The sequence below is a fragment of the Rhinoraja longicauda genome, chromosome 37 (genome assembly GCF_053455715.1).
Source record: "Rhinoraja longicauda isolate Sanriku21f chromosome 37, sRhiLon1.1, whole genome shotgun sequence".
NCBI lineage: Eukaryota > Metazoa > Chordata > Chondrichthyes > Rajiformes > Arhynchobatidae > Rhinoraja > Rhinoraja longicauda.
In genome coordinates this window covers 14,770,272-14,784,368 of record NC_135989.1, presented here as the reverse complement: position 1 = coordinate 14,784,368, position 14,097 = coordinate 14,770,272, and the positions used below count along the sequence as shown (strand labels likewise).

At 48.4% G+C, this 14,097-nt stretch overlaps 2 protein-coding genes across 3 annotated transcripts in view; both read right to left on the bottom strand.

Moving 5' to 3' along the window:
• Positions 1–8,472, bottom strand: part of gtf2f1 (general transcription factor IIF, polypeptide 1) — an 86,574-nt gene extending 78,102 nt beyond the window's left edge. Inside the window, exon 1 of the mRNA XM_078429610.1 lies at positions 8,463–8,472. The gene's annotated coding sequence lies outside the window, so the exon portion shown is untranslated. The remainder of the gene's footprint in view (positions 1–8,462) is intronic.
• The window catches only part of LOC144610708 (sphingosine 1-phosphate receptor 2-like), an 85,228-nt gene that overhangs the window by 35,307 nt on the left and 35,824 nt on the right, over positions 1–14,097 (bottom strand). The window lies entirely within an intron of this gene.

Genomic DNA, 14,097 nt, shown 5'->3' with positions numbered 1-14,097 from the left:
CTCTCCCCAACACCCCCTCCCTCCCCCAACACCCCCCTCCCCAACACCTCCCCTCTCCACACTCCCTCTCCCAACACTCCCCCTCCTCAACACTGCCTCCCCCCAACACCCCCTCCCCCTCCCCCTTCCCAATACTCCACCCTCTCCCCAACACCCCTCTCCCCCCTTCCCAATACTCCACCCTCTCCCCAACACACTCCCTCTCCCCCCTCCCCAACACACTCCCCCCCAACACACTCCTCCCCCAACACACACCCTCTCCCCAACACCCCCTCCCTCCCCCCAACATCCCCCTCCCCTCCCCCAACACTCCCCCCTCCCCTCCCCCCAACACTCCCCCCTCCCCTCCCCAACACCCCCTCTCCCCAACACCCCCCCTCTCCCCAACACCCCCCTCTCCCCAACACCCCCCTCTCCCCAACACCCCCCCTCTCCCCAACACCCCCCTTTCCCCAACACCCCCCTCCTCTCTCCACACTCTCTCTCTCCCCACACTCTCTCTCTCCACACTCTCCCCCTCAACTCTCCCCCTCAACTCTCCCCCTCAACACTCCCCTTCAACACTCCCCCTCAACACTCCCCTCAACACTCCCCTTCAACACTCCCCCTCAACTCTCCCCTCAACTCTCCCCCTCAACACTCCCCCTCAACACTCCCCCTTCAACACTCCCCCCTCAACACTCCCCCTCAACACTCCCCCTCCCCCCCCAACACCCCCCTCCCTCCCCCCAACACCCCCCTCCCCCAACACCCCCTTCCTCCGCCCAACACCCCCTCCCCTCTCCCCAACACATGAGTTTAGTTTAAAGATACAGCGCAGATACAGGCCTTTCGACCCACTCAGTCCATGCCGACCGGCGATCCCCGTACAATAACACTACCCTACACACACGAGGGACTACTTATATTCATACCAAGCCAATAAACCAACAAACCTGGACATTTTTGAAGTGGGAGGAACCGGGGCACTCGGAGAAACCCCTCATGGTCACGGGGAGAACGTACAAACTCCGTACAGACAGACAACACCCATAGTCAGGATCGAACTTGGGTCTCTGGTGCTGGAAGGCAGCAACTCTACCGCTCTAATTCCTTGCTCGGTCACAGCTGAAATTGGAAAGGCTACTTTATGCGGAGTAAAGTCCTGGAGCTTTTGCAGTTTGATCTTCCCCAGTCTCTGTGTTTTCCCTGGGGGACACGGGGCTGTCGGTGTTATCAAACCAACCCCATCTGCCGATGGCCGCCCATTTTCTGGATCCAATGTGAAGCCACTGACTGACCCCAGCCCTGATGAAACGGCTCACCGGTGTGAGTTGAGGCCAGCCTTGATCCGATAAAATGGCAGACAAAATGTGTAGGAGGGTTGGACACGTTAGAGGCAGGAAACATGTTCCCAATGTTGGGGAGTCCAGAACAAGGGGCCACAGTTTAAGAATAAGGGGTAGGCCATTTAGAACTGAGATGAGGAAAAACTTTTTCAGTCAGAGAGTTGTGAATCTGTGGAATTCTCTGCCTCAGAAGGCAGTGGAGGCCAATTCTCTGAATGCATTCAAGAGAGAGCTGGATAGAGCTCTTAAGGATAGCAGAGTCAAGGGGTATGGGGAGAAGGCAGGAAAGGGGTACTGATTGAGAATGATCAGCCATGATAACATTGAATGGCGGTGCTGGCTTGAAGGGCCAAATGGCCTCCTCCTGCACCTATTGTCTATTGAACTGCAGATGCTGGTTTAAACCGAAGGTAGACACAAAATGCTGCAGTAACTCAGCGGGACAGGCAGCATCTCTGGAGAGAAGGAATGGGAATGGAGAAGGAAGGTCTTCAGTCTGAAGAAGGGTCTCGACCCGAAACGTCACCCATTCCTTGTCTCCAGAGATGCTGCCTGACCCGCTGAGTTTCTCCAGCATTTTGTGTCATCTTCATATTGAATGGCAGGGCTGGCTTGAGAGGCCGAGTGGCCTGCTCCCGTTCACGTACACAGTTGCCGACTGACCACACCGAGTATCTCCAACATTTTCTGTTTTTACTCCAAGGAGGGGTTGGGAAAGTACTTACCTTTGTAAATATTTGTAGTAACAGGAATATACAGAGTCGGTTTCCGTCTCAATTTCCTCTCCAGACTGGAGCTTAAATGTTTAGATTGAAATGGTTTGAAAGACTCAACAGTGGTGTTACATTACATGAATATACAACTTCTATTTATTTATAGGAATTAACCCAAACCATCAACAAAAAATAATTCTCAGGATTAAATCAGACCATCTCAGCCTTGGGTTGAGACATTTCAGGAGATTTATCAGATGAATCCATCCAATTCCCATGCCTCGGTCTCTGTATCTTCCCATTAAAGGCCCCACCAGTAAATGGTTCACTCCTAATTGCCCCTCCCCCCCTTCTCCCCCCTCTCCCCCCCCCCCCCCCCCCCCCCCCCCCACAGCTCCCAATCTCCAGCTCTATTTCTTTCTTCCCTTCCTTACTCGCTCTTAAAGGGACAGCCTGCCATTAATGTGAAAGATAGACACACAAAAAGCCGGAGTAACTCAGTGGGTCAGGCAGCATCTGTGGAGAAAAGGAATAGATGGCCTTTAGGGGTCGAGACCTTTCTTCAGACTGAGAGTCAGTGGGGAGAGGGAACGGAGAGATATGAAGAGGCACATGGAGCAAATTAATGAAAGAAATAAAGAAATGCAAAAAAAAAGAGAGATGAAAGGCAGCAATGATGACCAAGGAAAGGTGGAGCCCACAATGGTCCCTCTGCTCTGGCACTCCTCCCTAAAGATTGGATCTTTTTGCCTGCAGACAGATCCTGACCCGAAAGGTCATCTATCCATGTTTTCCAGAGATTCTGCTTGACCTGCTGAATTCCTCCAGCACTCTGTATCATTTACATTGTACTGGCCTTCTGTGCACCCCCTTCCACAGGGGCACCATTTCACTCCTGTCCACCTTAAACTATGTCAGATCTCAGGGGTTATGGGGAGAAGGTAGGAGAATGGCGTTGAGGGGAAAAGATAGATCAGCCATGTTAGAATGGCAGAGTAGACTATGATGGACTGAATGGCCTAATTCTGCTCCGATCAATTATGAACATGAGTGTCTCATCAGCTGTCAATAACCTGTTGTTCTTTGCTGCCATCCTCCTCTGTCATTACCATATTGACGTTTTGTAGAATGTCAAGTCAAGTCAAGTCAAGTCAATTTTATTTGTATAGCACATTTAAAAACAACCCACGTTGACCAAAGTGCTGCACATCTGATTAGGTTCCAATGGAAAAGAAAAAGAAACATACAGTAGCACGCAAACAGTTCACAGCGCCTCCTCAATGAGCCTCAAACGCTAGGGAGTAGAAATAGGTTTTGAGCCTGGACTTAAAGGAGTCGATGGAGGGGGCAGTTCTGATGGAGAGAGGGATGCTGTTCCACAGTCTAGGAGCTGCAACCGCAAAAGCGCGGTCACCCCTGAACTTAAGCCTAGACCGCGGGATAGTGAGTAGCCCCAAGTCGGCCGACCTGAGGGACCTGGAGTTAGAGAGGGGGGTTAGAAGATTTTTGATGTAGGGGGGGGGGGGGGGAATGTCCATTTAGGGCTTTATACGTGAATAGGAGGAGCTTGAAGTTGATTTTGTACCGTACAGGGAGCCAGTGGAGAGAGGCCAGAATCGGGGTGATGTGGTCCCTTTTACGGGTACCCTTCAGGAGTCTCGCTGTGGCGTTTTGGACCACTTGCAGGCGGGACAGGGAAGATTGGCTGATCCCAGTGTATAGGGAGTTGCAGTAGTCTAGGCAGGAGGAAATGAAAGCGTGAATGATTTTTTCTGTGTCGTCGAATTGGAGGAAAGGTTTGATTTTAGCTATGGTTCGAAGTTGGAAGAAGCTGGCTTTTACCACAGCGTTGACTTGCTTATCAAATTTTAATGCAGAGTCAAATATCATGCCGAGGTTTTTGACATGCGGTTTGACTAGGCAGGATAGACTTCCAAGACTGCCTGTTATCAATGTAAATATCAAATCATTAATGCAGATCCAGATTACCTCTGGATAACCTAAAATATAGCATACTGTGTCTACCTTAGATGTATGACCAAGTCTGGAGCAACCCAGCACCATTCTTTGCCTTGGTCCGTAACATGGTAAGGTCACCACCATGCCTTTAACCAAGCATACAAGTTTTGTCGAGACGCAAGGAACTGTATGTGCTTGAATTGACTAAAACACAAAAGTGCTGGAGGAACTCAGCGGGTCGGGCAGCATCTGTGGAGGGAATGGACAGCCAATGTTTTGGGCTGGGACCCTTTTTCAGACAGTCTGAAGAAGGGTGCCTATCCAAAATGTTGCCTGTCCATTCCTTCCCCCCTCCACAGATGCTGCCTGGCCTGCTGAGTTCCTCCTGCACTTTGTGTTATGATATAAGATTTCTTACTCTGTTGCAGTGTCCGCATTAATATCACCTTCACACTATTGAACTAGTCGGGGAAATGATTATTCCAGTAGAATATTTACTACCTACTCCATTTTTCGCTCTCCCGCAAGTCAAGATAAAATATTGTCAGACACATGTTCACTCTTCCATTGCACAGATCATCTTTCCCATGCTGTTGGATCACAGAGGCACTAACAGCGAAACATTGAATCAGCCTTTTCAATGCCACATGTTATTGAATTAATAGTTCCCTCTGTGCTGCACTGAAAGAGTCTTTCTCACAAGTGAACTGCCCGTAACCCCCCAATGCAAACTAACCAAATTAGGTCAGCTCCACGTGCTAATACACATATAGGTCTTAAAAACCACAGAGCCTCAGCCTTTTTAATTGCACAGACAACTGAAACTGAATGGGGCAAAAATAAATAGACCACAACACTGCCGATGACAACAACATAAACGTGAATCTTTAATATCCCACTGCTACTCACACTGATTTCGTATTCTCCGAAATATTAGTAAAGGAACATTGAATTTGGAAAGTATCACACAGAGGATGCATTGTACACAAAGGAGAACACAGGCTGGAGTGTGTTACACACTTGACAATGCAGCCTGGAGACCTTAAATGGAAGATTGAGCGGACACTGGGCTTCCACACTGGGCTGCCTTTCCTGCATCTTACTAGATGAACACTGAATGAACAGGGAGCTTGTAGCCTTGGGGGGAAGCACGGAGAGAATCAGCTCCCCTCAATGAAGCTAGAGAAACCTCAGCATCCTGAGCCTGCCCTGTGGGAAATCAGACTCTTTGGACTTTAGATTTTGGAGATGCATTGTGGAAACAGGCCCTTTGGCCCACCGAGTCCGTGCCCACCAGCGATCACCCCGTACACAACGCTATCCTACACAAGGGACAATGTAACAATTTTACCGAAGCCAATTAACCTACAAACCTGTACACCTTTGGAACATAGAAACATAGGAAATAGGTGCAGGAGTAGGCCATTCGGCCCTTCGAGCCTGTACACACCACCATTCAATATGATCATGGCTGATCATCCAGCTCAGTAGCCTGTACCTGCCTTCTCTCCATACCCCCTGATCCATTTAGCAAAAAGGGCCACATCTAACTCCCTCTTAAATATAGCCAATGAACTGGCCTCAACTACCTTCTGTGGCAGAGAATTCCACAGACACACCACTCTCTGTGTGAAGAAATGTTTTCTCATCTTGGTCCTAAAAGACTTCCCCCTTATCCTTAAGCTGTGACCCCTGGTTCTGGACTCCCCCAACATCGGGAACAATCTTCCCGCATCTAGCCTCTCCAACCCCTTAAGAATTTTATATGTTTCTATAAGATCCCCCCTCAGTCTTCTAAATTCCAGCGAGTACAAGCCCAGTCTATCCAGTCTTTCCTCATATGAAAGTCCCGCCATCCCAGGGATCAATCTGGTGAACCTTCTCTGTACTCCCTCAAAGGCAAGAACGTCTTTCCTCAGGTTAGGAGACCAAAACTGCACACAATACTCCAGGTGCGGTCTCACCAAGGCCCTGTACAACTGCAGCAGAACCTCCCTGTTCCTAAACTCAAATCCTCTTGCTATGAATGCCAACATACCATTCGCTTTCTTCACTGCCTGCTGCACCTGCATGCTTGCTTTCAATGACTGGTGCACCATGACACCCAGGTCACGTTGCATCTCCCCTTCTCCCAATCGGTCACCATTCAGGTAATACTCTGCTTTCCTGTTCTTGCCGCCAAAGTGGATAACCTCACATTTATCCACATTATATTGCATCTGCCATGCATTTGCCCACTCGCCTAATCTATCCAAGTCACTCTGCAGCCTCCTAGCATCCTCCTCGCAGCTAACACTGCCACCCAGCTTCGTGTCATCCGCAAACTTAGAGATGTTGCATTCAATTCCCTCTTCCAGATCATTAATATACACTGTAAATAACTGGGGTCCCAGCACTGAGCCTTGCGGTACCCCACTAGTCACTGCCTGCCATTCCAAAAAGGACCCGATTATTCCTACTCTTTGCTTCCTGTCCGCCAACCAATTTTCTATCCACCTCAACACTGAACCCTCAATACCGTGTGCTTTTAGTTTGTACACCAATCTCCTATGTGGGACCTTGTCGAAGGCCTTCTGAAAGTACAGATATAACACATCGATTGGTTCTCCCTTATCCACTCTACTAGTTACATCCTCGAAAAATTCTATAAGATTCGTCAGACATGATTTGCCTTTGGTAAATCCATGCTGACTTTGTCCGATGATTTCACCACTTTCCAAATGTGATGCTATCACATCTTTAATAACTGACTCTAGCATTTTCCCCACTACCGATGTTAGGCTAACTGGTCTATAATTCCCCGTTTTCTCTCTCCCTCCCTTTTTTAAAAAGTGGGTTTACATTAGCTACCCTCCAGTCCTCAGGAACTACTCCAGAATCTAAAGAGTTTTGAAAAAAGTATCACTAACGCGGGAGGAAACCGGAGCACCGGAGAAAACTCACGCGGTCACGGGGAGAACGTACAAACTCCGTACAGACAGCACCCGTAGTCAGGATGGAACCGGGGTCTCTGGCGCTGTAAGGCAGCAACTCTACCGCTGTGTCACTGTGTTGCCCAAACTGTACAGAGATAACTTTCCCCTGACTCTCAGTCTGGAAAGGCGTCTCAACCCAGAAACGATGCCTGGTCCACTGAGTTACTCCAGTTGTTTGTGTCTATCTTTGGTTTAAACCAGTCTATGCAGTTCCTTCCAACACGGAGATAATTAGACCATGAGGCTTACTGTGAAACACATCCGGCTCTCTTGTTCACCCTTTGATCCCTGCAATTCTGAATGCATCTCTGGGGCACTAAACACATGGGTGCCCTCGATCTTAGTCCATGTAGCTCCATGTCCAGCATATCATTGACCTGAACGTCAGGGGACATACACATGGTGCACCTCCACACAGTGGAAACGCCTCTCAACTCTGCTCCCTCAAAGTAACTAAAACTCCAAGGGTGTCAAAAGGAGAAGGCAGGAGAATGGTGTTGAGAGGGAAAGATAGACCTGATGGGCTGAATGGCCTAATTCTGCTCCTTTGACTTATGGACATATAATTAATCAGATCTTCTGTAAACCATGTTTATTGAGTGTTCTCAGTTTGCATATGATATCAGTGCGATAAGGAAAGACCCCAAATGTACAGAGATAACTAAACCATGAGGCTGACTGGGAAACAATACTGAAAGCAGACTCACGCACAGTCTCTCTTTGTGTTCGCTTCTGCACACAGCTGGCTACTCATCTGATGAAAAGCAAGACACATTTTTAGCTTTCAAAATTGGTAGCAAAGGTGATATCAGTTCCTGCCAACCATCTATGCGCACAGTTAAATAGACATGCGCTCTTAATGTGAGACGCACCAGCCACAGTTTTCATTAGTTGCCACTAGAATACCTACCTGTATAGGAAGGAACTGCAGATGCTGGTTTATGCCGAAGATAGCCACAAAATGCTGGAGTAACTCAGCGGGACAGGCAGCATCTCTGGAGGGAAGGAATGGGTGACGTTTTTTTGGTCGAGACCCTTCTTCAGACCCGCTGAGTTACTCCAGCATTTTGTGATACCTTCGATTTGTACCGGTATCTGCAGTTATTTTCCTATACAACCCTCTCTGGGATATCGCCACAAAGTGCTGGAGTAACTCAGCGGGTCAGGCATCATCTCTGGAGAAAAAGAATGGGTGCAGTGTAAGGGCCAAGATCCTTCCTCAGACTGAGAGTCGGGTGAGAGTGAAACTAGATGTATGAAACGGTACAGTACAATCAGAGCCGGCACCAATGGCCAAGGAGCCCACAATTGTCCATTGTTGGCTGTGGAGGAGGTGATAACAAAGAGGTACAAACAGTGAGACTAGAGGATGACCAGGGTGGGGGAGGGAATACAAGGGTTACTTGAACCGAAGGTCTCGGGGAAAACCCACGCAGGTCACAGGGAAAATGTACAAACTCCGTACAGACAACAAACGTAGTCGGGATGGAACCCGGATCTCCGGCGCTGCATTCAATAGACAATAGACAATAGGTGCAGGAGGAGGCCATTCGGCCCTTCGAGCCAGCACCGCCATTCAATGTGATCATGGCTGATCATTCTCAATCAGTACCCCGTTCCTGCCTTCTCCCCATACCCCCTGATTCCGCTATCCTTAAGAGCTCTATCCAGCTCTCTCTTGAATGCATTCAGAGAATTGGCCTCCACTGCCTTCTGAGGCAGAGAATTCCACAGATTCACGACTCTCTGACTGAAAAAGTTTTTCCTCATCTCAGTTCTAAATGGCCTACCCCTTGTTCTTAAACTGTGGCCCCTTGTTCTGGACTCCCCCAACATTGGGAACATGTTTCCTGCCTCTAACGTGTCCAACCCCTTAATAATCTCATACGTTTCGATAACGATCTCCTGTAAGGCAGCAACTCTACCGCTGCGCTACCGAGCTGGCCTGCTGAGTGACTCCAGCACTTCGTGTTTTATCGCAGGATTGCAGCATCTGCAGTTCCTTGTGTCTCGTCGGTGTTGAAATGTCCTCAGGTTCTCTGTGGGTGAGACCTCAGCTGCCCATCGCCCCCTGGCATCTCATCAGCAACGCTCAACATGCCCCAACGCCTCCCCCTCTGTAAGTTGCTCCCCGTTACCTAAAGCGCTGATGGAGAAGGAATCTATTAGGCTGACATAATGCGCAGTGTTATGTAAAAAGTGGTCAGGACGTGCGAAATTTCTCTCGTCAGAATAACCTCAAAAGGGAACAATTTGTGGGAGGTGTGAGTCACACCACGAGACCTGGAGAACTACGTTCCATTTCCCCAAGGAGTTGTTAGAGTTCCCCAGAACATTAAATAGTGAACGATTAATGACTGGGGTGGTGTTGGCAGCGGAAAGTTGGCCTCTTCCATTGCCCTGCCACAAGCAAACTGGAGGAACTGCACCTGATATTCCACTTGGGCAGCTTACAACCTAACGGTATGAACATTGAATTCTCCAATTTTAGGTGACATCTAATAACCCCTTCTCTCCCTTGTCTTCCCTACACATCCCTTTATTCCCCCCCTCCAATTTCTCCCCCCCCCCGTTTATTCCCCATCCCCTTTCTCCCCTGTGCCCCACCTACATTCCTTCCTCTAGCTTCAAAATTCACAACTCTTCAATCCTTTTGTCTCACACCTTCTGTTTTTATCATCTCTGGCCTTTGTCCGACCATCTGCCTATCAACCCCCTACCGCCTTAGACAATAGACAATAGGTGCAGGAGTAGGCCATTTGGCCCTTCGAGCCAGCACCGCCATTCAATGTGATCATGGCGGATCATTCACACTCAGTACCCCGTTCCTGCCCTCTCCCCATACCCCCTGATTTCGCTATCTTTAAGAGCTCTATCTAGCTCTCTCTTGAAAGCATCCAGAGAATTGGCCTCCACTGCCTTCTGAGGCAGAGAATTCCACAGATTTACAACTCCCTGACTGAAAATGTTTTTCCTCATCTCCGTCCTAAATTGCCTACCCCTTATTCTTAAACTGTGACCCCTGGTTCTGGACTCCCCCAACATGTGTTACCTGTGTTCACCTGTTACCTGCAGCCAGCTTTCTTCCTACCCAATCCCACCCACAATGTCCGAAGAAGAGTCCTGACCTGAAACATCACCACGTCTCCTATCCATGTTCCACTACAAGACCCGCTGAGTTGCTCCAGCAATTTGTGTCTTTTAAAGGAACAGTTAAAATAGTTAAAAGCAGATGGATGAAAATGGCAATGGTGATCACAGGGTTGAGTTCCAGAGCTACCTTTATTCACTGCTAAAATCAAGGTTTGGGTTAAAATTAGTAACTAAGGCCAGAACAGGACACATAGTTAGTTATCTAGAAGATGTTCAGAAGGCACAAATCAGATTAGAATCAGAGGATGTGGTTCAGCGTCGGTGTGAGGTGATGCATCTTGCTCAAACAAGATGGTGCAGCGGTAGAGTTGCTGCCTCACAGCGCCAGAGACCCGGGTTCCATCCTGACTACAGATGCTGTCTTGTACGTTCTCCCCGTGAACGCGTGGGTCTTCGGAGAATTCCCCCCACACTCCAAAGGCGTTCAGATTTGTAGGTTGATTAGCATGGTATAGGCGTGAATTGTCCCGAGTGTGTGTAGGATAGTGTTATTGTACAGGGATCGCTGGTCAGTGCAGACTCGGTGGGCCGAAGGGCCTGTTCCCGCACTGTATCTCTAACTAAATCCCTTGGGGGGGGGTTACTTATCTTCCTGCTTCCCTTTAGTGCCGTATCCATTCAGCAACATTCACGTGTAACTGGAAGAGAGTTGCTTGTGTCAGGATGTGAATGTGCAAAGATCGCACCTGTAGTGCTACATGCAAGTATTTGTAACACTTCGACATGGGTCACCGTGCTGAACTCACCAACGTCCGTTACGACGGAACAGTTTCATGCTTGACGTCCATAGAGATGTGGAGCACAGGTACTGACCCTTCAGCCCATCAAGTCTACACCAAATGTCAAGCAGCAATGTACACCATTCCAACACTAATCCCATTTACTTTTCTCTCAATTCCTCCCAGATTCTACAACCCACCCACACACCAAATTTCCTCTGGTGTGCGGGTGACTGATGGATTGTGGAGGGGCAGGGGAAAGTTGGTGGGAACGTGAAGAGAATAAAATGGGATTTTGTGTCGAACATAGAACATAGAAACATAGAAACATAGAAAATAGGTGCAGGAGTAGACCATTCGGCCCTTCGAGCCTGCACCGCCATTCAATATGATCATGGCTGATCATCCAGCTCAGTAACCTGTACCTGCCTTCTCTCCATACCCCCTGATCCCTTTAGCAAAAAGGGCCAAATCTAACTCCCTCTTAAATATAGCCAATGAACTGGCCTCAACTACCATCTGTGGCAGAGAATTCCACAGATTCACCACACAACAAGGAACAGCATGCCCTCCAGGCCATGGATGGTGTTTGTGCCGAACATGATGCCAAAGATAAACTAATTTCAGCTGCCTGCACATCATCCATACCCCTCCATTCCCTGCATATCCATGTGCCCAACTTAAAAACCTCGTCAATGCCACTATCATATCTATCTCCACCACCACTGCTGTCAGCACATTCTAGACACCGACCTCTCTCTGTGTAAAAATGTTACCCCACACATCTCCTTTGAATTTTGACCCTCTCACCTTAAAGCTTTACCCTCTGGTCTTTGACATTGCCAGCCTGAGTGAAAGGTTCTGACTGTCTACCCCATCAATTCCAAAGGTATTGGCAATTCCAAAGGTATTGCTTTTTGTGTCCATCTTCGGTTTAAACCAGGGTCTGCAGTTCCTAATCATGTATCTATACACTGTAAATGGATCGATTGTAACCATAAGATTGTATAATCTTTCTGCTGACTAGTTAGCACGCAACAAAAGCTTTTCACTGTACTTCAGCACACGTGACAATAATCTGAACTAAACAGAAGCGAATAAAGTGTTCTCCTTCATAAAGTCGGCTCATTCTGGGTAGGAGGAGCTGGTTTTTGTGCTTCCTCCACTGGCCTCCCAGCTGTGCCTGTGTGAAATGAGGCCCAGCATTTGAGTGGCGGTTCACAAAAAAATCTCCATCTACTGAATTGAAACGAACACAGAGGCAGCTGGCTGCAGTTGCTTCCTGAATCTGCTGCCTCCACCGCCAGGTCTGCTGTACAGGCCAATCACTGGGTCAATAGAGGAAGAAATAAATCGCGTGCGATTGTGGAAAGTCCCTCAGAAGAACTTCATTCCTTTTGTTTAGAGCTAATTTTTTTTTTTTTCATTCATAATATTAAAATGAAATCTTCTCAATCTGGGTTTATCCCAATCAACCGTTTTTTCTTTTACCTGATTGGGAATACGAGTGTGTTTCTCAGAGCTCTCTGCCAGTGCATTCCTGGTGTGATCGGGATATAACTTTCCTGCACCTTTTCCAACATGTAGGAAAGTACCCTGGCATTGTCGACACTGGTGCTGTCAGTGTGGAGTTTGCATGGTGATCCCATATGGTTCCTCCCCAATCCCAAAGATGCACAGATTGGTGAATTAATTGGCTACAAGTGTGCAGGTATATTGCCTCAAGCGTCTCGGTAGCAGTTGGAATCTGGAGCAACAAGGAACCGCAGATGCTGATTCACAGAAAAGAGACACAAAGTGCTGGAGTAACTCAGCGGGTCAGGCAGCATCTCTGGAGAATATAGATAGGTGATGTTTCAGGTCGGGACCATCTTTCAGAATTTTGAAGAATGGTTCAGACCCGAAACGTCACCTTTCTATATTCTCCAGAGATGCTGCCTGACCCGCTGAGTTATTCCAGCACTCTGTGAAACGTCACCTATCCATGTTCTCCAGAGATGCTGCCTGACCCGCTGAGTTACTCCACCACTCTGTGAAACGTCACCTATCCATGTTCTCCAGAGATGCTGCCTGACCCGCTGAGTTACTCCAGCACTCTGTGAAACGTCACCTATCCATGTTCTCCAGAGATGCTGCCTGACCCGCTGAGTTACTCCAGCACTTTGTGAAATGTCACCTATCCATGTTCTCCAGGGATGCTGCCTGACCTGCTGAGTTACTCCAGCGTTCGATGTCTTTGTTAGAATCTGGAGATACTTTATGGAAATGTAGGGAATCTAAATGGAGGAATGTGACTGAGACCTGGCACGGACTCAAGTGGGCCAAATGGCCTCCTTCTCTGTCACAAGGAATTGTGGAAACAGTTCACATGCCACTTGGGCTCTCAGGATCTGACTGTGGACAACCTGGAAGATGAAGGGATACGATACGATACGATGGAACTTTATGTATCCCAGGAGGGAAATTGATCTGCCAACAGTCATAAAACACAAAATACACGAAACATGAAATTAAAGTGATGAGTGGAAAGGATTAGGGGATGTGTAAAGATTGGGGAGGGGGTGGGAGTCAGTCTCAATCTCAGTCTTTCCCATGACAGAAGGGGGAGGAGTTGTACAGTTTGAGAGCCACAGGGAAGAAGGATCTCCTGTGGCATTCTGTGCTGCATCTTGGTGGGACCAGTCTGTTGCTGAAGGTGCTCCTCAGGTTGACCAGTGTGTCATGGAGGGGGTGAGCTGTATTGTCCAGGATGCTCCGCAGTTTGAGGAGCATCCTCCCCTCCAAGACCACCTCTCGTGAATCCAACTCCACCCCCAGGACGGAGCCAGCCTTCCTGATGAGCTTGTTAATTCTATCGCCGTCCACGGCCTTTGCCCTGCTGCCCAGCAGAGAAGAAGATGGCACTGGCTACCTGTTGTGATGTTTCATTCCACATCCCAACGGTTCTGCCCTTCAGTTGTCGGGATCCATAGAAATGAAGCAAAAAAACGCTCAGCTAACAGCTGTCCCAGAAATGACCCCTGATCTGCAGGGAGATTTGAGTGGGCCAAAGCTCATCCTGTTTATAGTTCCCGTCCCAGCCTGCTTGAGATGCAGTGACAGAGAGACAGAAAGAACAAATACTGCACGCATCCCACTCCCATCCACCACACGCCAGGATATTGATCAGCGCACTGAAGGTGCTTTAGAAATGTAAGAAAATAGAAACTAACCAAAGAACCCTTTATGCATGGAGACACAAGGGGCTGCA